This window comes from Rhea pennata, chromosome 8 (genome assembly GCF_028389875.1).
Source record: "Rhea pennata isolate bPtePen1 chromosome 8, bPtePen1.pri, whole genome shotgun sequence".
Lineage (NCBI taxonomy): Eukaryota > Metazoa > Chordata > Aves > Rheiformes > Rheidae > Rhea > Rhea pennata.
The window spans coordinates 18,940,746-18,963,584 of record NC_084670.1 but is presented as its reverse complement, the minus strand read 5'-3'; the positions used below and the strand labels follow the sequence as shown (position 1 = coordinate 18,963,584).

The window sequence follows — 22,839 nt, the reverse complement described above, 5'->3', positions numbered from 1 at the left end:
ATCACTGGAAAAATAAGTGTGGAAGGGCTCTTAATAGGTCACTGAGATCATCCTTTTTCCCTTAGTGGGATAAACCTTTCCCATGTCATTTCTAATCGTTGTCTAGTCTATTTTAAAGTTAGCTATCAATGATAATTGTGTTAATGCTCATAAGTTAGGAAGGTGCATTCTCATTTATAGGGTTGATATGTGTCCCACTTTTTTTCCTGTATACATATTTTTACAACAATGTGTTGCAGCAACACATTATGCTAAAGAGAAATGAAAGATCTGTAGACTGCACGTACCTAGCTTATATTATAGTTTCTTCAAGAGATGCACAGATTCAGTGAATTTTTGCATATGCTTACTTTGTCAAAGTTTTCCTTTGGTTCCGAGGGGTAGCAACTTCTGTGTCCAGCTTGCGTACATCATGGGTCATTGGAGAAGAGGCCAAGTGCACACACAGTCAGGCAAAATGAGGTAGTGGGAAAAGTGGACAGATGTCTTGCTTAAATCTGAGATGTTCTCATTGTGGAAAAGATGACCAGCTTTGGAAGAGACGTGACTGAGCAATTAAATATGTTACAATCTGGCTTGCTTTCATCATCAACATGGAAAATTATGTTGTTTCAAGCCCTCAAACCTTGCGGGACATTCTCTGGGGCTGACCTCCTGAAGGCATCCATCCAACATTAGTAACTTTGATTATTTAATAGTATTTGATGCTAAGGTTTTGCAATAGCTTGAACTTTCAGCAATACAGGGTGTGTCTGAGTGTCTGGAGCTTGAGCTGAGAATATGAATGCTCGTGTTGGCTTAGAAGAAGGATTACTTAGAGCAAGTCTTAATCGTTCTAAATTCATAAAAATCACTTCAGAAAAAGTGCCAGTGTGATAAATCAGAATTGTTTTTCAATTGGTTGCAGTTACATTTTGTTCTTGAGGCTGTTGTTGAGCAGGCAAGTCAACTTGCCTCCTAAGGCCAACTTTAATTAAAAATTTTATTTCTAGAAAGTGTTATGAAATGTAGCACCGCTGCTAGAAAGATATTCAATGTTCAGAAACCTTAACATGTCTGTTTCTGAAATTTGTGTGGATTTTTTTTTCCTTCTCATTTTTCAGTTCTGTGTCTTTTTTCTCTGTTGGTAGCTGCTCTTGGAGCAAACTCTCAAACATCTGTGTGGGCTCAGATTTGCTCAGATGCTTATTCATAAATATGATTTAGGCTGGAAGGGACCTCTGGAGGTCATCTAATCCAGCCCCTTGCTCAGAGCAGGGCTACCTTCAAAGCTATTCCTCTTTTAGATTGCTCCATCCCACCATCTGCACCAGAAGAAGAGAGCAAAAGGGAGAGAAAATGGTAAAAGTCAGTTAGGAGGAGATGAAGTGCTTCAGTTTCTAGCGATGCCTGTCCTGCTTTTTCTTTTTGCCCTAAATTCTTAATGAGAACACCTAGCTTTCATGTCCTTTGCAGAGTATCCTGATCACTGAGCAGTGAGATGTGAGCAATAGGAGCTCATGGACTGTGGTAAGGGGAGAGAGATATCTTGAGCAAACAGATACAGCTAGGAAGGAGAGCTCTACGAAGGTTATTTAAATAGTTTTTTGCAAAGGTTTTCTGTTAAGTTACACATTAACCCAAACAATAATTATGCTTTACAGTCACAGAACTAAATGCAAGGGGTTTGCGGTTATAGGTGACATTTAGGTGGGAGTGAGCAGGATGTTCCCGTTGCATAAGCTGAATGAGTCTGCTGTGCGGCTGACAGCTGAGCCGCTGACAGCGCGGTGGCCAGGGTGCTGCAGGCTGGCTTCTCATCTCCAGCGCACAGTGCGCTCGCTTTTTCAGGCTTGAACCATTAACATCCAAGTACTCCCCACAGTACAAATAAAACTCAGAATTATAAATAAAATCTGTGCGTGCCTGTGGTGAAGCCTGGGGGAGGCAGGGGGCAGCATGCCACCTCCCTGGGGTGATGATTTTTATACATTAAGTCTTTTTCCAGCCAGCGAGGCTGCTGCAGGAGAGAGCCCACCTTTCTTTTGTTAAGTCAGCCCTACATTGACACTGCTGCTATTACTCCAGGTTTTCTTGCTGACTTTCCAGTATCTTCAGTGTTGTTGTCTTTTCAGATACATGTGGAATGTGACACTTCTGGACAGAATCTCTGAGGATTTTTTCTTTCCTTTCCATTCTTGCTTTTTAAGGTATTAATGTGTTAATATCTCTCTAAAAATGAAGTTAGATGTTGTGGTCCACAAAGATGCAGTCTTTATAGCTCAGGTTTGAATATGCATGTTTTTCATTTCCTGGCTAACAGGTTTGAGGATGTACACATTACTAACTCTGCATTGAAACTGGTCTGTATAAATTTCAAAGAATATCGGTCTATTTCTCTACCTCCTCTTACTGTTTGGCTGTATCCAGATGCTTATCTAAATCTGATTTATTTCTAGCTTGTATGCAGATTTTTTTTTAAGCTCATATTTATGCTGTTTCAATTGCATAGAAAAAGACTGCAAGAAAAACCTGGATTACTCTGACATTTTTCTCCCTCATGGAAAGTCTGAGACAGGAGGGAGAAGAGATTTGCTGGCAAACTACCTGCTTGTCTGAAAGAATTACATTTTTGAAGTGGGCTTAAGCTAAGATCTGGCAGCCCAGCATAAGAACTCCATCTACACTTAGAACTGTACCGCACTACGGCCTTGGGTAACCTCATAAGCAAGTCTGGCTTTGTAGTCTTGGGAGCAAAAATACTCTGTCCTAATGTAGCTTAAATCAAAGGCTGGAACCCATTTCTTCTAATTGTTGGCAAATGTGTGCAGTTGGGGGCATGGTAAAGTGTCCTAGAGGAGAACTGAAATGAATACCTGCTGTAGACCCTGAGGGCCAAATCTTCAGAATAGGTTATTTCTGTGAAGGAACGGGACACTTTTTTTTTTTTTTTTTTTTTAAACCACTTTGGACACCTCTTTTCTTTTTTCTTTCCTGCTTTACTATTCAGCAGGGAAGAAGGAATTTCATTTCTGATGTAACAGCAGGGTGATGCAACCTGAGCAGCCAGGGGTTTCATACCAGGCTTCTGGGGCAGGTGCTGCCATGGCATCTGATACCAACCAAAATCTGTGCGCGCAGCTATGCCGTGCCTTTCCCTCAGCCCCCCGGGAGCTGGGGTTGCTTTTTGCCACCTTGTAGACACCCCTCACTCTGTGATAGTTTCACAGTTGGTCAGGATGATGGAGAGACTATGAGAATTGAATTTTAAGTAGGCATGTCGAAGAATTAAACCAGTAAGTTCCCCATTACAGAAGACTGTTCATCTGGTTACATTAGGTTTGTCCTTATGGCTTTCTTTTTATTATTCCCTGAATTGTTTTGTTACCCTGGCTTGCTTTCCTCTTTTTTTTTTTTTTTTTTTTTTAATTAATTGCTCCTAAGTAATCTTGTGCTGTTTAGAGCATGAGTCCTTCATTTTCAGTAAAGCTGTTTGCTTGTATACTGATGTGTCTCTTGGATCTGTGCCCTCCAGATACGGCAGTGATGGGTGCCGTATTAATGAGTGTAACAATAGGAAGAAACAGGCCATAACATGACATCATTTTTTAAAGAGAAACTTCCCTTGGCCTTGAACACTGTTTCCAAAAGCAATATAGGATCCTCCAAAGTATAATAGAAAGTCCTTCTACTGCAAGGTGAAGGACATGCTCTAAGGATAAAAAAGAATATGCTGGGAGTCAGTCACACAGATTTCCTTCCGTTTTAAACAGTGTTTACTGGTTATTTCCCAGATGTAATTAAACTGTAGGTTTTATTTTTCCTCAAAGTATTTATTGCTAGAGGTGTGGAAGTTTTTGTTTGTTTAAATTGTGGTTAGAAGAGGAGAACCAAGGGACAGAGTTCAGCTCTTGAATTATTAGAGCTGAAGTAAAGCACAGACTGGCTTTAACTTTTGGAGATACAAAGATTTTTACTTTTTACTTCCCTCTTTCTTCCCTTCATTCTTGCAGCCAGTCTGTTGTTGTCCCTGCTGTGGTCTTCTGTGACTGCCACATCTTAGCCCAGAAAGCCTGGGGAGGTGGGGGTCCCTCGTGTAGGGGCTCCAAGGGAACAGCCATGCTCTTTGAACCAGAGCTTGTTGTGTTCTCAGTTTCTGAGAAACAGTGATTACAAACATCTGACTAGCTTTTAATGGTGGAAATTGTTTTCATTTTTAAAAATTCAGCTAATATCCTGATGGTAATTTGAGATATCTTAACATCAGATGTCCCCTGCTAGGGAAGGAAGTGATGAATTAGTAACTTCATATTAGAGAGCTTGGTGAGAAAACCTTATGAAGCTAAAAGATGTAGGAAAACTTAATCTTTTTAAAGCAACACTTTTCGAGCATTAAATGATGGTTTAAAATGAGATACTGAAATAGAAAACTGATCACAACTGAGAAGTTATACTAAATCTGTATATCCTCGGAATCAACGTTTGCACCAATTTCAGCATAATAGGCACTACTGTTTGGTGATCTAGTTCTGAAGACTATAATTAAAAAAAAAACCAAACTATTTGTCTCACAGCTAACTAACTGAGTTAGATCCTGTATCATTTTTGTGTGGTTTATATATAAATGGCATTTTAATCTTCCAGAAACACACACACACACACACACACACACACACACGCATGCACACACAAATTCTGGAAAGCTTTATGTGAAATTTAGGGGTGTAGAGAAAGTGTATCACAAAGTTAGAATTGCTTGAACTCGGCAGACTGCATTTTTCCTTTATCAGCAAGACTCTGAAACTATAAACAGTTGAGTTTCAGCAAAGTCCTGTGCCTACGTGGAGCAGTAGGATGTGGGGTTGTAGGTCCTGATTCAGCAAAAGAGCTAAGCATACTTCTAAGCGCTTTGCTGAAGCGGAGCATTTATGAGTAAACACGAAAGTCTGGTTCTTTGAGTAAAACTGACTCTGGATGATGCCAAAGGAATTCTAAGAAACATCAGGCCCATAAAGCTGTCCTTGTATGGTACAGATGCAGGCAAACAGCAGCATTACTGAGTATCTCTGGAAGGAAATAATCAAATGATGAAAAAGATTTTGTAGAAAATCATAACACAGTACAGTGAATAACATTGAACCTTTTTTTCTAAGAAAATTTATTTAAAAATTTTAAGAGAAACAGATCTTTGACAAATTCTGAGTATCACCTAATTACTTTATAAATATGCTGAAAATAATTCTTTGTTTTTTGTAGGAATTAGATTTTGTTTTTAGATTTTTTTTTAAATGCTTTATCTACTGCAGGCTCTTATTAAGCCTTTCTGGGCCTCTTTTCCTTTTTTTCATTTATCTTAAAAATCTCTCTATAACTAAGAAAAAATAAAAAGGACATACCTACTTAATTAAAAATCAGGATGTTTTATCTTGTCTAATCTCAAGAAGAGGCACAGAAGTTTTCTGAACCCACAGGTCTGCAGAGTGTGGTGGTAGTTGCTCTGGGACATACCTAAGAAAAATTATCTTCAAACTAGGATGTATTTACCCTTTTTTAAAAAACAAAACAAAACAAACTTTATCTGTGTTAAAATTATTCTCTCATTAAAATTTTCTCAGATGGCTTTAGATGATTCAGCTTATGGATATTTTGAACCTTGTCTCTCGAGATGGATAACTTTATTCTGTGCTTGGATATTACTTTTGACCGGTAATAATAGGAGTTCTGCCATTTGATCTGTTTGATCCTGTCAGTAGGTTGGTCTCCATGAATTTTCTGAAAGTTCTCTTTTTGTAACTGTGTGTATATATTGTTTCTGAGACAATTTGTGATGTACTGCTAGCATCCTGCAGAGCCTTAGTACTATTCAGGGCGTGTGCAAGCATAAAGCAGCACAGTTTATCTGTTGCCACAGGACAGGAAGAATTAGGCTAAGTGCCATAGTACCGCAAAACCCAACAGTCGTGAATGCAATTGTAAGCGTCTCAACAAGAAATGGAGCATCTGCTATTAGGAAGAAAAATGCCACTTGTATTTTTCATGCGAGTTGAATTTCTGCAAGCCTTTTTTCTTTGATAAGCTTTTCTGCTGAAGTAGATTTGCATGCATCAACAGTGTTGTTTTACCACAAGTGGTTTTGGTTACATGTAGTATATAGAAAATATAGGGACCAAATATATTACTTTTCAAAGAAGAAAAATAATTTCATGTTCTGTAGCTAATGACAGAGTAAAAGGAATTGAGATCCCTTAGGCTATAAGTCACAGGAGAGATGAGTTTGGAGGAAAAAAATGTTTAGCACAAAGTTTTATTAGCTGGAGGCACTGTGTTAGATTCATCTGTGGTGTAAACATTTTAAGTTAGTGGAATTTCACCAAGGGGAGATTTTTGATCCCAAATGACAAAAGCAAACATTTTTAATAATTGCATGACGTTGCTGCTTCATATGTATTTAATATTTTTAAGTGTTCTTTATAGAACATAGCTCTATTGATCCCGTATCTGACATTTTGTGGGACTTGATAATAAACAATTAATAAAAATGGGGTTGTAACTGGCAGGGATAGAAAGAAGTAAACTGAGAACATATTTACCTCTTTGTTGATTGTTAGGAAGCAGAGAATGGGAGGAGTAACACTTGAGTAAATCAAGTATTAGGGAGGTGAAACACTTCAAGGTTTGTTGTTTTGTTGTTTTACCTTTTCAGCAAAAACTTTATAATGGTGCAGCAGGGTAATGCTGCCTCTTTTTAATTTTTTTTTTTAATTATTTCCTTGGGCCCTTCTGCCTTCTTGCCAACAGTGGAATATTTGTGCTTACACTCATTGGATAGAGGAGGTATTTTTCCATGCTTTCAAATATCCTGAGAGTTGCTGTGTTTTGGTGGAACTCTGAAGCCCTATGTAGGGCAGCCTGTCATACCCACTGCCCCCTCACTGGAGGGGAGGATAGATTTGGCTTCTGATGAGAGGCTCCCAAAAATGTTTCCCCAGTTGTTTCCAGGAGCTCTGCTTTGCTTTCAGTTCTGTTGACACGATTCTGAAATAGCTTTACTGTCTTCAAAGAAGCTGCTGCTAACGCAACACAGAGCAGAAAACTCTGGACTGAACTTCTCCATTTGGGGCAGCTGGTGATTGGGACTAATAACGCCAACAGGACTGCGAGACCCTGCTCAGCCGGGTCGGGTAGGGTCCCTGGCTGCCTGTTGCCCCTCTGCTGAAAACTCTTCCATTTCTGAATGCTTCCTTGCATTGCTGTCTTGCTGTGCCCTCCACGTGGGATCTGGTCTGGCATAGCAGCATTCATACGCAGGCTGCGGGCGGAGAGCTCGAAGTGCGTTGTTGTTTATCTGCAACTTGTCCCGGGCACGTGGGTAATGTGGAAGGTCGTGGTACGGGCATCGCTTGGCTCAAACCTGATTTCTGCAGTGGAGTTGGGGGAATGAGACCAGCCAGGGGAGATCTACAGTAATTTTTGGCTTGTTTGGGTATCAGGGTAATGGCCTTACCACTGCGTGGTCTGGGGCGGTGCTGGCAGATGCACGAGCTGCTTGGGCAGCATCCGCATGTGGAGGTGGAGCCTCTCCTGCCCGCTGACGGGATGTGCGTGTTTTGCATGACCACCACGCGGCACGCACCACCCGTGTGGCTCGGCGTGCATGTGTACGTCCTGCGTGGTGAGCAATCGCGAATGCTCAGAGGGAGAGGCGCAGAGCGGGTTGCGGACTGTCAGAGCTGTTCCTCCTGGCTGCGGCTCGTTGTTGGGTCCTGGGTCGTGTGCACGTTCTTGTGGAGGCTCTTTGGCCTGATGGCCGCAGGTCTATTAAATGCATCAGCCTAATCTACAAATGTTGGCTTTTGACTGAAAGATGAAAGGCTTCTATTCTGATTAGCGACTTTCTCTGTGAACTTGCCGTGAATTATTTCATCTCTCAGTCTTGGCCTCTTGATGTGTAAAACAGATGCGTTCTGTCCTGTCTTCCATGCAGGACTGCTTGAAGGACTAACAAAATAGCTTTAAAGTGCTTGGATCATATTGGTGCTAACTGCAGTTATCTTACTAATTCTTCAAAACCTTTTTTTCTTTAGTTGAGGCATGAAAATGGAAAAAAGCTTTATTGAAAGTTCATTCATGCTTTTTTCTTTCCTTACTCGTATTTAGACTAATAGATGCTGAACTACAGAAATATTTTGTGCTCTCATGAAGGAACAAGCTGATTGAAGTTTTGGCAAGTTATAAATTAGTTGGCAATGTCCTGAGAAATGTCTTAACTTCATGGAGCTGCTGCTTTTTTCCTCCTTCCTCCTCTTCTGAAATTATAACTCTTATTTAAAAAAAATCACTGTTTTTATGAGAAGTAGAACCAGTCATACTAAAGCCAACAAGGGAAAAAGATAGGTGAGAGCTCTTAATTTGCTGCAGGCAAAAAGATTTCCAGGTGAAATGTGATTTTTTTTTTTCATCATCATTAGGAGAAAACTCACAACAGCAAGTAGGACTGCATTACATCCTATGCATAGTTTGAGCGACTTGGTAGAAGTTCTAGATGAGGCTTCAGTTTCTTGGATTAGGGCAGACTTCATCTTCAGAGATGATTTGTTAACTGTGTGCCTTCTAAAGGATGCCAGTTTTTCTCATTTTCATCTTTGAAACGTTAGATTGGGTTGGCAGAGTTTGTTTGTGGTATTAATGATTTTAATTGTTCTATGGCATACTTTAGCCTCCAAGCTGAAAAAGTAATGGGTGATTGAAAAAATTGGCAAGAAAACTGTTCAGGTATTACCTTGAGTATTACTTGTCTCAATTGCTTTTTGGAAGTAATTCCCCCCTCCCCCTTGCTGAAATAGTGCTCTTGGCCATATTGTTCCCTGTATGGCCTTTCATTCTCCCGGCACTAACGTGTGATCTCTCTGATAAAATACATCTTCACAGATGAAAGTAAGAGTGCTAAAATATGCATAATAGGAAGGACTTTCTTTGAGGTGCTATTTTTTAAAGGAAAAGACCGTAATTGCCTGAACTGTAACAACTAAGTAAATACTTCCTAGTCTGTCTTGTTAGGACAGCTGATTGCCTTTAGTATTCTCCATGGCACCAAAAAAACAAGAACCCCCAAAAACCTCAAAGCCAAAAAACATTATTGAAATGCTCAATGTAATGAATATTCAATGTCAGTAGCAGAAAAATAAGCATTCTTGAAAACATTTTGTTCTGTTGCTTGTGAATTCTCTTGAAATCTTTTTTTTTTTTTAATTTTCCATTAAAATTAGCAACGCTAGGACTTCTAAAGCAGTTACAGGCCTATGATAAAGCCATGTGTAAAGCTTTATGATAGCTGATTTTGAATTTAATCAAATTAAGTTACTTAATTTCAGGCCTATGTCACACTTACAGGATCTCAGATGTGCATCTGCAGCAAGAAGCCTGTGAGTAAGACCATGCTTATGAATATCAGACCAAACTTCGAATTTATTGACATGATTCAGGAGAAAAGAATCCTAATGAAAGTTTTGAGTGTTGAGCTGTTTAATGGCATTGTTAAAATCTTCCTGCATGCAGAGAAAGTCTAACCAGTTGCTTCTTGCTTATGTGATGTTGAAACAAACATTACAAGAAAGTCTTCATCAAAAAAAATTGTCTAAGAGTTTGCTAACAAAGAGTTTGTGAACAAAGAAATATTTTTCTGCCTAAAAGAGTCTGAGTGTAGTTCCCTCTCTACAAAAGAATAATAACCCACTTAAGATTTTGTATGTCAAATGTTCAAGTATCTGTCTATAATTCGACATGATTTATTTCCCCAAAATATAGAGAAAAATCAGAATTAGGTATATAAGGGAGGATTTCTGAGGAATGAATCAATGCTTTTTGGACTAGGGAGCAAGATTGATTTACAGCAATAGATAAACACTTTGTCCTAGCTGACTGAATTAATTCAATGAATTCTGATATTTGTTTTCTTTCCTTGTACTGGCAACTTTTGCTAGACTTTTGATTGCAGCAATACTCCATCCCAGCAGAAGAGAGATGATTTGTATCTGGTTCGCTTTGACGCCATCTCATACATTGATGTCCCAGTGCTCCTGAATGGGGTCCCTTGCCGGAAAGCATTCCTGGAGATTCAGTTTGCTTCTTCGCGGGCTGCAAGCTACTGCAACTAGAAAGTGTCCACAATTAGATCTTGATATAGGGCTTTTTCTCTCTCTCCACTTTTTGTTAGGTCTTTTGTTAAATAGGCCATGACTGGTACAATTATGGCTAGAGATTAAGTGAGAACCTCCCCCAGGAGGGCAGTAGTTCCAGTGAGATGACTCACGTTATTAGTCACTCCCTCGGATACAAAGGGGCGCGATAGGTGCCTGGTGCTCTCTACTCCCCTCTTTCCTTTGGGGTATGTTCCTCTTTCTGTGTCTAATACCTTACTGTAGCTGTCCATATAAAAGATACGTATTGGTATGTTTTCTTAGTTTGGGTGATCACGTCACTAAGAATGTTTGATTACCTTTGTAATGCTCTTAGTATGTACATGTATCAGCTGGCACTGACTTCTTAAACAACCATCCTTCTAATCTCCCAGATGATCTCACACAATGTTTAAATATAACAATGTAGTTACACTGCAGATTTGTGATCTAAATACTTTTTTTAATACAATGGCTTGACGAAGTATGATGAGTAGTTACGATGTCATCTTGGTTTTTATGGTGAATGAAAGCTACAGTTAATTGTCCGAAGTGGTTGACTAAACTGCTAATGATTATATAAAGGGCAGTTAAAGAACTCGTGAGTGAGAGTACACTTTTCATGCTTTTGAATAAATTTGATTTGTAGCTGTAGCCTTGTTAGTCCAGAGAATAGGGAGTTTGTGCTGAACAAGAACTTTAATTTTCTTTTCCGGCCAAGCTAGTGACATTGGTAGGGCTCAGATTAGTGGGACTGGTGAACTGGCCTGTTTCTGCTTCCGTCTTGTTATGAATCAGGTCTGTGTTGATTCCTTGAAGTCACATACTGCGATGACTGTTTCTTCAGTCACTGGTATCCCATTAGAAAGTGTTGGTACCATTTTTCAGTTGGTCAGATGGGAGTAGTGCTGATTTTTAAAGCTGGGAAATGTTCAGGCTTACGCTTGACCAAGTAATTTCCCCTGCAGTGTAATGTTAAGACTGCTCTTGCATTGTATGACCAGTGATTTATTTTGAATTTCACAATATATTACTAAAATAGTGTTTATTAGTGTGATTGAAGTGAATGGAGTTTTATTGTTGGTCCTCTGATATGAAGAACAAGTTTCAGCCTGGCTCCCATGTGGTAATGTGAGGATTTTTGGAGCTTGGGAGAACAGTTGGGTTTCCCTGCACCTGCAGGATTGCTAGAGTGAGCAGAGGGGCCCTTGGTGGAGGTTGACAGGGTGAACGGCCTCCCTGCTTACAGGAGTGGGTCACGTTTGTGTGAGATCAAAACTGGGTCTCCTCTTAAAGTATAATATAAAATTCTTAAAGTATTTTGAATAACTATTATTCGTCAAGCTGGTGACACAGTTAGATATCAGCCACTAAGTTTGTGTCATGTTGGAAGTGGAACATGTGGCAATAAAAGATTTGATTTACTCGCCTAACTGCACTTTATGCTCGTGCAGTTGCACCTATAGCAAGGGTTTGCCAACTTAGCAATAGTTTGCAGTAGTGATACACAATACATTATGGAAGGAAATCCATCATTCTGCAATGCAACAACGTGGGAGCTTGCATGCTTTTGCTGTTAAGACTGTTAAATAAATTGGAGGCAACAGTCCTTGTTAGGGCTTTGAGCTGGAACCCTTCAAACTCAGTGCATTATGCTCACCTGTTAGCACATGAAAGCCTAAAACATTAGTGCTTGATCTAAACACTACCAAACTGTACGAAAAGACTCACAATGACTTGCTGGACCTTGAATCGGGTCCTTTGCTTGTTTTTGTTTGTATTCAAATGGCTTTTATTCAATAGCCAATTCTTCTATGTTGGAAAAGACATTCCCTGACTCTCTTCTTCCCCAAAATCGAAACCTGATGTTTTTCCTTACAGATACATTGGAAAGGGTCATTTAAAAGTTCTTTTTTTTTTCCTTCTAAAAAATAGATCCAGATATGGAAGATGTATAGCAGTGGCCACCTTCAGACTGTTGTAAATTCCAGCAAAACAGGTTTTGTGGTACAAGCTGCTACCACCAAATGCTGACTCAGTGATAGCTTTTATGTGCGCTTCTAGTGTTTAGCAGGAAGATACATTACTCATTTTGATTAGTGCCCTTTGTGGGAACAGTTTCACAGCATACAAAGCATGCAGGAGGCCCCACAGACTGCACTGCAAGGTTATTGTACATCTGGTAAGTTCCAGGATACTGTGACTGTTTTCTAAATAATGCTATACTTACTGTACTGGAAAACAGGGTTGTAGTGTGGTAAGTGTTGCCAAGTCACTTTGAAAGTCTCACTGTAAGACTTCTCACTACTCGCACCATGTGTAATGCTGTTGGTGTGCCTTTTGTTGGAAGGAAAAGGGCATACTACTCAGGTGTCTAGTTCCAGTTAAAGGCAAGAAAGCTGCTGTGTGCTTGCAGCATGAGTATCTTTAGACTTTCACGTTTAGTTAATATTTTCTGTCTGTAGGATTTGTCTGTATTTTGTTTTGCTGAACTCTGGTTTTTTGCTCGCTTGTTCAGAAAAGCGTCTGGAGTTTCTGTGCTGGCGGGGGCAGCTGAACTGCACTACGTCTTCGGCCCATCCAGTCCCCTTCGTGATGCCTGTCAGGTGGTAGTGACGCGGGAGCTCTGGGCTGGCTCCTGCGAGCTCTTAGACATGAACTCCTCCTACAAAGCAATGGGCTTAAGCGCCTGCGGAGCCTTTGGAAGGGAATATTTTAGATGTGCTTGTGAAACTTGAATCAGCTCTGTGGTTCCATGATGCTTTTTTCCAGGCAGCTAGGATGCATGGCTTATAAAAGCTGTGTTAGTGTTAGGCACAAATGACTTATTTCCTGAATTAAAACTCTTTCCCCAACTTCCCTTACCAAGAAACAAAGCAAAAGTCAGCAAGAGATGCTTTGAGGAGAAGAGCCGTTGTGATTTCACGTGGAGGCCATCTCAGTTCTCCTTTTATATCTGACACAGGCCTGGGAGTATATGTTGCATTCTTGGGCTTGAATTGTTTTCAACTTATTAGTAGTTTCAAAAAAGAGTTTTAACAGTTAACTGCCAATGTGCATGCTCTTTTCTGTTACAGCTAACAAGCAGCTGGTCAGGACATTAGCAAAATATGGACTCAGTTAACTCTCGTAGAACCACGTCTCTGCATGTCTTTAAGCATCCCTATTAACTATATGGGAAAATATCTATTACTATGAAACAAAGAACACACTTAGTAAAGGAAGAAATGAGCAGAAAGAAAACAAGGGGAGGAGATTTTTTTTTCTTTAAATGTTGGAGGGGAGTAAAGAATGCAAAGAGTAGGGCATAAAAAATGTTTCCTGGAGAAATACAAGTGAGAGGCAGCATTTGGTAAGAAAATCCTTATATAAGGCGTGCATCAAGGGAAATGGCAAGAAAGACATTAGTGATTTTTTTTTTTAGAAGGGTTTGATTTTTACAGATAGTCTTTTTCACAAGTCTCAAGTTGAGATTTCTGAACTGAACAGTTTTCCTTGTTCACTGAGAACAGTTTTATTCTGATGTGAGGTTTGTTTAATTGCTGGAGGAGGGGTGGGGGATAGAGAAGAGCCTGAAAAGTGCTATTTAGGAAGTGCTTTATTTCAGAATTTATTTTTTTTATCGTTACTTTAACAGTTTTTAAAACCTCAGCACTGGAAAAATTGATTCACTCTTAAAATTTACATTTTGTGTAATCTTCAAAATCATGCTAGTCCCTTTCTCTTTTCAGTTAAGAGGTGGCGCATGTGTAGGATATATACGGTCAAATCTTTTTACATGTGGTTGTCATCTGCATAAGCCAGATTATTCTCTATGAATCAGGCATACAATATGCACAACTCTGTTCTGTATAAAGGTCTGCTCCCAAGTTGTTTAAACTCATCCTTTCTCACTCTTCATTTAGTTCACTCTCTGGCAGATCTCCTGTGGGCTTCATCTGGATTCTTGCCTGATTAAGGACTAAGGGCTTGACCCTGTGAGATAATAATAATAATCCCCCCCCCCACACACACACACAAAAACCCAATATCCCCACAAGAATCCGCAGATTTCAGTGGGAGTTGAAGGCAGTATGTGCCTGCTTAAGAAGTGTTCAGCATATACGTTGAGTTTAAGGTAATGATTTCACAACTTGGCTGTCTTACAGTATGCATACTTGCTGGCCCTAACTTGATTAAACTGCAAGTATATTACCATGTTTTGGATCCTCTGCAGAAAGGAAAACACATCGTCTCTCTGCAGATTTTGTGGCTTATTTAATGCGAATGTTCATCATTTAAATGTGTATATTGTTATGTTCCTCACCAAAAAATTCAAGTTTATTGGTTGTCTTATTCTTTTGGAGATACTTTCCTATAAGCAGGGATCCAAGAGAGCAATTCCTTTGTGAAGTTGAGGCCATGAAACTGCAAGACCTAGGAAGAATTGTCACTTTGACTCTTACTACATAAAGCCTTCCAAAATGATTCACTATTTCCTTAAAAGATTCTGGTATCTCTAAGCTTTTGTTAAAAACAAAGAAATACAAGGCTCATTATTATATCTCAGAAGAAAACATATTACAGAATTAGACCATATAACGTGCACGGTTGGGTAGTGACTTTCAGCTATTAGTGTGGATAATGCCCTTCAGACTTTCCTCATTTTAACAGAGCAGACTACCTGAAAACAAGACTTTAAGAAGAAACCCACAGAGGGAAAAGTGTTGAAGTTCTCGTATAGTCTCTAAATTAGTTTTTAATAAACAAAGGTAAGTGTAAAATGCAAATTAGCTTGCAAATAATTTCTAACATAACAAAAGGTTGTTCTTTAATATAAGACTGCTCTTGGGTTTCTGTCTGAACTCTGATGTGCTAGGCATAAAAAGGGGCCTTAAACTCAATCTTAGGATGAAGACATTGTCCTTAAAGAACAGCAGGTTTCTTGAATTGTAGGCTATAGAATGGCTAGAGGATGCTACCAAGAAAATCACTTTATATTGAAAAACAAACCACATAAAAAGGTAGCATTCTGTTTAAGAAACACACATTTAAAATGTAGGAACATCACCTAGAAAAAAAGTAGGTAGCTTTTTAGTGGCTTTCAGCCTTCCAAGAATGACACTTCTGTTTTTATAAAAACATTTTACTGGTGCGTGTCATCTTTTTGTCCTATAATTGGCTTCACGTGAGGTTTATGGGCCTGGGTTACACTGTGACTGGACACATGGTAGTATCTGGTCAAACAAGATAACACTTGTATGTTAAAGCACGTCACACTTGTTATCTTCCTGCAGCATGGACTTCTGTTGTGATGACCTTGTGGCATGGTGTGTTTATGCAGATAGGAAGAGCTGAGCTTGGATGCTTGTAAATCAAGAGACAATATGGATATCATTTTACCAAGGCCCCAGTGATTCCTGCCTCAGAGATTAGATGGAAAGAAATGTATAAAGCAGGGTGACAAAAGTGTTTTGGAACGTGTGGGCAGAGTGAAAAAGATGATGATACAAACCAGCAAATTTATGTTCATTTAACTTTTGTAGAGGCTTAAGGAAGTAGAGATGGGGTTTGAGTGGGGAGAAAAAAAGTGAGAAACTGTGAAGAAAGGGAGTAGAGAGCAAAGACTGTGAAGGAAAGAATTGGGGGAGATAAATCAAAGCATAATGAATTTCAGTTATCTAGCCTATGTCATACAGTTCAGATATATAGGGGATGGAAGGAAGGAGACAGGAGCCTCCCCCTCATTTGCAAATGCTTTTGTCTGGCTTCAGCCTGGAAAATCATGTGTGTCCCTCAGCCTCTGTGGAGAGGAGCTTCTTCCATGCTGGGCTGGAAAGAGGGAGCATGTGCTACAGGAAGTTCAGGTGTCTCGAGTTGGTGCCCTGCTTCTCCTGGCAACTGAAGTGCTATGCAATGTCAGTCCATGTGTTCCTTAAATAATTCTGAGATTTCAACTTCAGTTAAGTTTGTGAGTCCATTGTTTCCCATTCATGGTTGGTATCGTATTTCATAGCCAGACCCTTATGCTCAAGGGAGTGGAAGACCAGGTATGGCAGGTGACATAGGTTGTACAGCTGCACTACAGCCAGGTGTTGTTTGATTATATACTCCCAACTTCAGCTGCACTTCCATCAAGTGAGTTTAACAATAAGCTTTTTTTAAGTGGAGGTGTGATTAACTACAAAGTACTGTTTTCTCATGTAAGGCCTTCAAAAAGAACATTCTGAGTTAGGCAAATAAATGACAGCATTCCAATTGACTCTAAAACTGACTGAGTTATTTGCCTAAGGACAAGCTTCCTTTTTAAACTCCTAAATTTATTTTGCCTTATAAATTAGTGGTACTAACATTAATAGGTTGTAAAAAAGGAAAATATAGCCACAGAGTCATGTTAGTGCAAACCATTTATCATGAGTGTTAAGTCGCCCTTTAAATGATAGTTATGTCTTTAGGAAGCCTACATCTGTCTTGCTGAGTCCGAGCATTTTAAGTGCAGCAGATCCTTGACACTCTGAAAATAGTCTGAGAATTATTTATATGGATTTATAGATAGACTTGGCATTTTTGATTTATGACATCTTGCTTCAAGATAACTTCCAGCATAGCGATGGCCGTGCTGAATTCTGGTGGAATGGCTTCTGAGCTAGAAAAGGGTTGTTTGTTTTTTGCATTTCAGTGTTAGCTTAACTGAGTTTAATATGTAAAGTTATTTTTTAAACAGTTCATTTTCAGTGTGTTGAAAGCCCTGAGCTTGTTAGTGTTCAGGTATTGTTTCTGTTGCTTTTGGTCAGCTCCTTGGTGAGGAGGTTTAAACCAGGGATTTCTTAGGCCACTTGACCTCTGCCCTTGTCTTCTGCTCATCCTGTTGAGTCAGCCTTATTAGAGAGCAAAGTTCAGTTTCTTCCAATTTGAGGAGGAAAAAACAAAGATTGTTTCTACTTTTGATAGCTGTAATCCAAAAGCAGTTGGCTTAAATGAGAACAGATTTATTTGTCTCAATATTGATAGTTTTATAGAAGCAGCAGCAGAATATGAGAAAATAAAAGGCAAGTAAAGCACATACTTTTCCAGACAGATATTACAACAAACAAACCTCTGGATGCTATTGGTATGTTTATTTTTAAAAAGCCTGTTTATGGCTAAAGACTCTCTGCTGTTCATGATTACACAATTTCAGTGCTGGTCTGAATTGAATTGTAGGTGTTTTTCCTCCCATAAAAGGCTTTTTTTCTCCTTTGAGGTAAAAAACTATCAGATCATCCTGTACAATAAAAAAACAGTAATGGAAATGAATTTGAATTGTTTTTTGATAATTCAGTCTTTTTGATTCCCAGTTCTGCATATGCTGGATGTAATTGTGTAGTGGAAGGACTGGTGTCTTTGGTATAAGTAGCAATACCAGATAGCAGATGGCCATACAATTTTTTCCAGCCAGATGGTAGTGTGGATCCCATCAGCAAACAACTTGTCAAGCAGAATGCATACAGACATTGAAATGCATGTGACTTGTAGGAAGTGGGTGTTGTGCTCCTTCTCTGAGCTGCTCATCTTCTGTTAGCCCAGTTGGGCCTTCATCCCTGTTTATGATTCACAGTTTCTTTAAGTGCAGCAACCGACCTTTCAGTTAGACATTGCCCTCTTGTACCAGGATGCTTGGAAGTTAGTTTGTAACAGCACTTTTATTTTTTTTTTTAAACTGTGCCTTTTCAGCCTGGAAATTTCTTATGGACAGAATAGCAGGAATTTGGCCATTTATCCAAGGCTTTCTGAGACCCAGCAGCTTGATCAGGACTTATTGATGCTGTTCTAGAAAGGCTGTCAGATGTTTGGAAGCCCTGGAGAGATGGCTGCTATGTGGGGATGTATTGGATGCAAGGGCTGCACCATTGTATAGCCACCCAGGATTTTCCACTGGGAGTATGGGAACCCTAAACTGGAATATTGGAATGAATGTGGTTTTGTTTTTGAAGGAAAAAGTGAGACTTCACTGATCAGAATCTCTTTTTTAGTGTTTTCTTTCTTTTTTTTTTTTTTTTTTTTTTTTTTTTTTTTGTGTGTGTGTGTGTGTGTTCTGCTACTAGCTGACAAACGGTCACTCCTCTTTACACTGGAAAAAATCTAGTGGCTGCAAGGCAGCATTTTGTACTGATCCAAAAGAGCTCCTCTTAGGCTCTCCCACCATAGGATACTTGCATAGAAGCAACCCTTCTGCAATGACCAGAAGGCTTTAATCTTTCTTTTTAATATTGGCCTTTTCTACATAAAAGTAAAAAAAAAAAAAAAAAAAAAAGTTACCAAGCCCCTTCCTGTCTCCCCAAATTGTTTTTTTTTTAAAGTGATACTCCTGTCTCCACTCCCCAAAACCTAGAAGTAGAACTAAGTTTAACTGAGAGCTAATCAGACAAAAGCATTTGACAGTTCCTTCAGCCTCCTTGAAAAATGATTCTGTCTGGATATAAAGCATTAGCCTGATTCAACTAGAATAAGTAACTGAAGGACACTGCCGTAAGATCCTCAGTATATAAATGAACCAAGGCTACAGTATATGCATTTAATAAACCGTTAAAACCATCCAAACACCAGATTCCTCACACTCAGGTCTGATGCTTCTGCAGCTAAGACAATACTTGCAGCATAGCTGTAAACTTGCGTCCTTTTGGTTTCCAGGAACTTAAAATGGAAAATGAAGAGGAGGGATGTCCTGAAATGTGCTGCAGTTTGCTTATCACTTAATAAGGGGTTAGCCCCAGCCTTGCCTTCTTCTGAAGTATTCATGGTGGGTTATAGGAAAGCTGGTTGGAAGCAAGTCTAAGGCATCTTGTGTCATGATTGCAATGTCCTGCCATTGTAAATGGTGAGTTTGGTACTGCTAAGTAAAGTAAATGAAACAACTTGATGTAAAGTTTTAATGTTTAGGAACAACAGTCTCCTGTGGGCTCTTCAAAAGTGGAACAAATCCCTTCCTGTAGCTTAAGTGTGATTGGTTGTTCTCATTTCTGCTAAATTTTTTGTTAATGTATTGGCCAAATGGCTATGGAGCATATGTATTAATACAGAACTTACTACTGTATTGTATGAAGCCTGTTTAGTAATCAAGGCAGTTGCTAAGCTGTGTTCGTTGTATTCTCTCCACTGCAAAATGATTTAGTCAAAAATGTGCAAGTCAGATTTGCAAGGGACTAGGAGTGTCATAAAGCTATCTCCATTTATATCAGTTGCTGTTTTCAACACATGTGTATGTTAATCTTGAGCAAACTGATCTCAAGGGCAGGAAAACAGAGTTAAAGCTGAGGGGCTCTGCCTTTCGCTGAGACCACAGTACGGCTGACCCGGATGTGTATGTGCCTGTAACTGCAATACTCAACCACTTCATCTTTTTCCCTAAGTAAATTCCTAGTTGTATCCCAAAATGTCCATGATACCTGTGCAAAGGTACTGAACAAATAGTGTGTACGGTAAACTGAAGGGATGTGAAGGAAATAATGTGAGATGTGGTAGGCAGGCCGAGTGTCACGTGGTCAGCTGAAACTGCAAAATGAAAATGCATGAGGGGGCTTTTGAAACTCGTGTTTTGTGTCACTGTTGTGCTGGTCATGGATGAAGAGGAAAATATATCTACACAGTCAGGAGCTTCTCTAAAATAAACAAAATCTTTCTAGGAAGGTTGTTCTGTATTCAGGCTGTGGTTTTATGAGCGCACTCAAGTCTAACAGCTCCCTGCTGCCCAAAAGGGGTCAGATCTGTTTCTTCTGGCCCAGTGGTACAGGTTAGCCCCCTGCCATGGAGGGAGCCAGCCCTGGCACTCTTCAGGCCTTCCTTCTTCTCACATTCAGTGAGAATGTGAAAGCCCAATGGAAACCTACTTAGTCTCTTCATTGCTGGTTAGTTTTGTGCTGTGTTAGTGAGTTGAATCAGCTCCTGGGGAAAGTGGATCTCATGGGTGTCAAAATAGGCATAAGGTAGCTGGGAGGTGTTGGTGGGAAGGAGAAGAGGTGGAGGGAATGAGACACTCAGCTTTTGGCTGTGGTGAGAAGGCGGATGATTCATCTTGTCTCGAAAACCTGCAGTATTAGGTTTCAGTGGTTTTCTTTATCCCCCTTCCTACAGAATTAGCAGAGTATGTACAGATCTGTCATGTCTGCCCTTGTATGAACTCGCTCATTTAAGCCCATCCCCGCAGTCATGTGCCGTTAGAGCTGCATCCTTTGCATGTAAAACGCAGAGCCTTTCTCCCTTGTCGTGCCCCGAGACAGCAGGCGCAGCACTGTCGTGTGCCAGCCAGTGTGCCTGGTTTGTAGAGGCTGCACCTGGGCTTACGTTTCCTAGCAAGGTGCAAGTAATGTCTGTGTGCCAAGTCACAGGGCCCAGCTGCTGCCTTAATCTCTGGATTCACCCTGGCACACAGCCGAGCTGCTGCAGTTTCCCCCTTGTCTATCCGCACTGTCCCAAATGCATGGGGGACATGCACTGTTGTATCTAGGGCCTGAAGAAATGTTGATGTTTTTGGAGACACAGTTAGGTTTAGTCTAGTGGCTGTCTTCTGTACATTTCAAAGGCAGATCTAGAATTTTTGAATCTCAAGAACAATTTGAGAGTAGCACAGCAGATGTAAAGGAAAGATTATAATTACAGAGAGCACGTATAAAACTGAGTTCACTGTCTTCCACTATTAAGGTTGTGTGAGGGACAGCCATCTAAGAGTACTTCTTGCATTTGCTGTCTTGCATACTTTTGAATACATTGACCTAAAGCCAGACTGTATTTCTGGGATCCTTCTAGTAAAATTAGCTCTCAAATTGCAAGTAATTTTTGCTAGTTGTTGACTTTTGGAGTGTTCATGATTTTGCTGGACTGTATGGGCTACCACATGGGATTGTGGTCAGATGGTCTTAAATGATGTCTATTGGGATTAGCTCACGATAGTAAACTGCATGGGTAAGGACTATTATGGTAACTTAGAGACAATTTGTATCTTAGCTTTAATGATGCTTCTGTTTTAAATAGAAAATGCAACTGTAAATTTCAGTAAGCCTTGCTTTTCACTTTTGCAATTATTTGCCTGCCATGAGAGTTAAAGTCATTTGTAGCTGACCTTGTCCTGTAGCAGGGAATTGAATATCATTTATGGTAATAAGCATTTTAAATCATGTTTTAAGGATGCTAGCATGTGGACCTTAGGAAACTCTTCTTTTTTTTTTTTTTTATCTTATTTTACAGGATGTCCTTTGATACTCTGTTTACAAAAGCATAGTCAGATACCAGCAGACCTGTATTAACACATTATTTAAGCTTATTATTTAGCTTAAGTTAATCAAATATGCATGGGATTTATAGTATAATGTATAACTTACTATGGGACTGGAAAGCTAAAGGTGGTGGAAAATTTTTTCATTATTATTTTGAACAAAGTTGCCACTATTATAGAGATTTTTTGAGGAATAACTAGCACATATGGAAAAAGTGAAAATAAATGTTTCCAAAAGCATAAATTAGGTCAGCTACTCACCTCACTGTATCTGTGTGAATTTACTTTACTTTAAATTTTCCCTGTATTTTTGGATTTTAGTGTACTATGGCTTTGAGAGAAGACTTTTTTTTTTAGCCAGATTAACAAGTGACTTTGCGTGATTGTTTTGTGAATGTAGTTGAGTCTTTTTTCTTCAAGTTACCGTCCAAAAATTTGTTGAAGAATACATGATATAAAAGTCAGTATTTGGGCTTTCCATGGCCTGCTAGATATTATGCTAATTCCTATTCCGTAATATAACACAAACTTATGTAGAATTCACAAAATATTGTACCTTTTTGCTTACTTTGTTCTTATTGCTGTTAATAACAAGACTGTCCGAGTTAACTTCTGTTTATTATTACTCAGAAGTGTGAGGGGTTGTGTTCATCTTCTACAGCAATATCTAGCTGCATGCCCCAGTTGGCTGGTTTCCAGCATTTTTGGAATACTGGGAAGTCAACTTGCAGAATATTGCAAAGACCACCTTAACCATCAAACTTCAATTAAAAATGGTATGAAGAAGATGCAATTGCACAGACCACTTACATAGGCTTCTGAGCCATCAGTGACCTGTAGACCACAGCTCTAGGACTGCTGCTCTGTTATCTTTGGAGTCTTTGTGGGAGACTCAATTGTGGCTTGAACTCTTTCTACTAGAATAAAATGGCGCTGACTCAGTCTGGCCAGCTTGTGTCTGAAGTGTGGAAGTTGGAAAAACATTTGTCAGCATTTAGCTTTTTAGCTTTGAAATAGGAAGGCATGGACACTATGTTCCCCCTCCAGTGTGATGCCATCTGCAAGCTCAGGACAGAGCAGGGACTTGATAAGCAGTTCTCAGCGCTGGGGTGGATCATCTGTTATTTCCTGCTCTCCTTTGAGTACAGAACCTTATACAAATGTAGGCACAGACTCCTTCCTATATAAAAACAAACCAGGAAATAAAACTGAATTCACAACTCTGGAGAGAAAAACTGAAGCAGAGCATGTTCTAAGAGTGATTTATTTGCTAACCTTAACTACCTATGGTCAGCCTCTGTTATAACTGAGTTCAGTGGTGGGGAAGAGCAGTAATTTTTGCTGTCATTTTTTTCTAAGACAACTTTATTACAAAGAGGGGAGGATTTGTTTTGCTTAAGCTCTTGATACAGATCAGTTTTCAAGGTTTGTGCAGTGTGACACTGAACTTATCCTTAA

At 39.6% G+C, this 22,839-nt stretch overlaps 1 protein-coding gene across 1 annotated transcript in view; it reads left to right on the top strand.

The window, feature by feature from the left end:
• The window catches only part of TGFBR3 (transforming growth factor beta receptor 3), a 126,598-nt gene that overhangs the window by 16,074 nt on the left and 87,685 nt on the right, over positions 1–22,839 (top strand). The window lies entirely within an intron of this gene.